At 36.1% G+C, this 4,353-nt stretch overlaps 1 long non-coding RNA gene across 1 annotated transcript; it reads left to right on the forward strand.

Annotated features, from left to right (window-relative positions):
* The first annotated feature begins 283 nt into the window (after window positions 1–283).
* Window positions 284–3,686, forward strand: LOC143460983 (uncharacterized). Its single transcript, XR_013117976.1, has 4 exons — window positions 284–441; window positions 2,755–2,842; window positions 2,949–3,086; window positions 3,413–3,686. It is a non-coding gene; the product is annotated as an uncharacterized LOC143460983 (long non-coding RNA).
* Window positions 3,687–4,353: the final 667 nt, after the last annotated feature.

Raw genomic sequence — 4,353 nt, forward strand, 5'->3', positions numbered from 1 at the left:
TTTGGCATGATTTGTAAATGCGATGTTCTAGTTTAAAACGCCAAAATACTTAGATTCCAGACCGTTCCATACTCGGATTCCAGTTCAACGGTTGTTGTTATTTTCCATGTCCAGTCGACCGACAACGACCGAACAAGCACGATGTTCAGTACAAGTATGACTTGTACTTCGATTCCTTAGGTACTGTAAGTTTGTACAAATATTTGACTTGTTACTCTGGTTATCATCACAACAACCAACGGCAGATCGCATTTGTTTTACACTTCACAGACATCAATCGAATTGAACCAATATTACGTCACGCATTCCACGAGAAGAAGGTTTCTGAGAAAGTAGATGATAAGGAGCTCAGTCGTTTCTTCAGTGGATGTTTACGAGTCTGCTTAGGGCTTAGGCTTGGCCTTAGGCTTAGGCCAAGAGGTTTGAGCAACTTTTTGGGTGGTGAGTTAAAGAATGTGAGACTTAGAGTAGAGGGTGGTGCATATTGATTGTTTTATTTTTAACCCACTTATTTTTAACGCCGTGTGAACACGATGTGAGCATATTTACAGACCTTTTTTTAAAGCGTGAGACATATTGCTTATTTCGGTTTTATTTTTAACGTTTTTCAATTAACTACCATTTAGTGAGGTACTTGACAATCATTAGGCAATAATTGCATTCCGAGTAAATTCATTATAGAGTTTGCATTAATTTCGTTTGCAGCCTGCACCAAATCACAGTTGGTTATGATGTGATTTTGAAACATTAGTCAGGCCTCGAAATCTGCTTTGCGCAAAAGATGGTCAGCTTTTGTGGTGGTTGCTTCGGCAGATGCAGTGGTCGCCGTTTATAAGATCCACCTCCGTTCCGGGAGAAATGGATCCCATAAGCGGCGGATCTAATAAACGACCGATCTACTTTAGGTCTCCAAATAACTTAAACAAGCTCTGTTTATGGTTGTTAATCATAGTCGACGGAAATAACTCAAAGAACACAAAAATAAATCACACCAAAACACAAAGAAAGCATTCAAAAGAACATCAATTTAGAGTTGCTTGTCCCCGAGGAAAAGTCTTTCGCAGGTGATCCCGTACAAGGTGAAAAGAGACGTTACAACAGCTTGGGGAAAGCATTTTACTCGTTTTTTACTACATTTTAGCAGTTTAATACGTTTTACTACGTGGCCAGACGTTGGGAGTTGATCCACTAAGACAAGTATTTTCCACTATTTCCACTTTCCAGTATGTAGAAATTCCGTTCTACGGGTTTTGGCTCCAACAAGCGGCTGGATCCAATATCTGTGAACCTTATAAGCTGCGACTACTGCGCCTTGTTAAAATATTCACTTAAGTTAATCGGCCTCGGTCGTACATAAATACTTAAACGTATTTTCGTCGCGAATTTCGTCAAATCATCGTATATCGTCGACGCCGCACGTTGGCACCTATCAATGTTGTATAGGGCTATAAACTGTATTTCACAATTCAGTAACAGTTGCTGTAGTTATTTGTGAGACATAAGATTTGTGTTCAGATGCCGATTCCTTTAAATGTAAGCCAAGGGTTACATTTTAATACTTTGAGTAATTATATTCAAGGTCTATATACAATATATAATAGATTTTACGAGGGATTTTTACGATGGATTTTACGAGGGTTTAAAGCGAGAGACGGCTTATTATTAACGTCTCAAGTTGTAATCTACATCTAACGAAATATCCTTCAAGCCTCAAGCAAACACAGCTTTAAATATAAATTTGGTAGGGTTGAGGTTGGTTAACCTCTATCAAACAAAGGTTACCGTGCGAACGTTAACCTTTAACGTTAAGGTTTACTTTAATGTTAAGGTCAACGTTACGAACACTAAATTTTGTTCTTTTTTATAGCCAGAATGAATTAAAGCAGCAATTCGTTTCATCGATTTTTATGCGCTTAAACTGCTTATTTGACACAAGGCGGAGGTCTGGTGTGAAGCTGGTTACCGGTTCCCTGGTAATATTTGCTCAAAACATGTATTTGTTCACCGGTCCTGTGGCTTCTTATTAAGTAACTTGTTTGCAGAGGAAGTTCGTTACATGTATAGTTATTTATTCATCTAATTATTTTTGAATCAAGGTATTTACCTACTTTAAATAAGTAATATTTTCCAGAAACGTTTGGGTAAGACGTCTTGGAAAGATTGCGTTCATGAAACAAAAGAAAATTAAAATCTTTATCTGCATACATTTATTGATTTTTTTCTTGTAGATGTCCTGATGAAACAACAGCTAATAATTACACAAAGAATAACAAACGTGTTGGACATTCAGTAACTATAGAGTATAGACTATGTAGGCTCTAACTTTTGTTGCGAACATCGGCGATCATGTGGCTACACAAGCCATTCTCGAAAGTTACACAAGCGTTTTCAATAATCTTTCACAAGTTCTGTTATGTCCTTCGAACGTACCACCAGTTGGATGATGGTAAATTCCTGGACCGTGCTGTGAAAAAGATTACGCTCGGATGACATGCTGTGTTATGCTCGCACAGGAATCTCTCGTCAGTAGATTTTACGTTTGTTTCAAACTTTTAGGCAACTCGATTCAGTGAGAATTGGCAGAATTGGCGTTGATTTTAGCCAACTCGGTAAACCTGAACGAACGAAACTTAAGAGAATTCTTATACAAGCAAGCCATGTCCAGAAACTCGTGCACGTTTTCAAAAAATTTCTTTCTAAAAATTTCGAAAAAGACCTTTCAAAATACCTCATAAAAGGTTTTGTTCTTTGCAGGTGTTACAAGTACAATTTACCATGAAAAGAAAAGTATTTTTATTGGTAGTTATTTGTTTGTGTGTGTTCTGTTCCATCAGTGAAGCAAGTAAGTTTACTTTTCATCAACTATTAAGTTAAAATGTCATGAAACGTTTGCCATGTTCCAGTAGGTCTAAGACATAATCTTGACAGACTCAATTGCCTTTTCACAGGAAGGTCTCGTCATAAGACGAAATCTCGTTCAAAAATTTGGTGTAAAGTTTTGAAAAAGTTTGCTGGCATTTGTAACCGGAGAACAGATACGCAGGAATATTCCGTCAATTGCGGATCGTTTAAGCATAATCGTATAGGTATGTTTTGTAAATAAACACAATTTACAAAAAAACTTTGAAGAATTAAAAAAGAGTTTATACACCTGACAATAACATAAAGAAATAATTCTGAATACTTAAAATGTGAAACATGCAAATCGAGTACTGTCATATAGAAGGGCTGCTTGCCAAAAAAATCATCAATTCAGTGTAGTACTAGTAAAAAATGAAAACTATCCCCTTGTTTGAAACAACGCAATAAAAGTGTTTTTGTGTTACGTAATAGAGTAATGCTGTAATAGTTAGCAAGAAAACTTCAACAAACATATCGAACAACTTCAGTTAAAAATGTTAATTTTTTTCAGCTTTGACTTGCACTCGATGTCGAGAGACTTATGGGGTTTGTTCGAAAAACACGAAACTTTTTCGTCTACGATGAAAACCAATCAGATGTTTTATGATGTTTAAGCACCCAATGACGTCAGGGAAAATCGATGACTTTGACTTAAAATTTGCGGTACAGCTGTTTCCGTTATCTTTCACAACTTGCTATCTTCTAAATACTTTTTTGTATTTTATGTTGTTTGTGTTATTTATTAATGGTTGACAGCGTTAAATAAATCACTTTCAGCACTTGCATTTAAACTTCTTAGTATAAAATAGAAACGATATTGTGTTACAGGCCAAATTAATTTATTGTCAGTTTGACTGGTTAGGTTTCCAAACTTGCAGAAACGTGTATAAAAACGTACTGTTTAAATCGTGCTGGGGGTGTCTGCGATAAATCAATTGGCGATCTGTCATATAGGAAAGCGAAGTTCTATTCAAGCGCTTGGAAATGTATTTCTGAAACCAGAAGAACTTTATGAGGTTTTCGTTCATTCGTTCACATAAGTTTTAATCGTCATCAGGAAAAACGTGATTTGCGCAGCTGCGCAGTAGCTGATTGTAAATTAGTTGACTTGGATTAAAAAACACAAGCTACGTTTCTTCCAAATACTTCTAGGAATAAGCACACAACACACTTTGATCCATGTCAAGCAAGCTTGTTATAAATGTATGAAATTCCGTTTAATTGTATTTTCATTTCAATTCAACGTCATACCAGCACACAAAATAAAAGTAAATTTTGACTTAACTTGTAGATGTTATATTTTATTTTATTAGTTAAGATGTCTATGCCAGCAATATTCAGATGTCCGACGGGCAGTCGATGTTTTAAAAACTTAATAATGACCATAAGGTTTTTCGTTTATCAAGTTTCCGCGGTGTGGCGCTCCCGAGTTTGAGTTTATCTTTGCTTTTA

This window comes from Clavelina lepadiformis, chromosome 5, assembly GCF_947623445.1.
Source record: "Clavelina lepadiformis chromosome 5, kaClaLepa1.1, whole genome shotgun sequence".
Lineage (NCBI taxonomy): Eukaryota > Metazoa > Chordata > Ascidiacea > Aplousobranchia > Clavelinidae > Clavelina > Clavelina lepadiformis.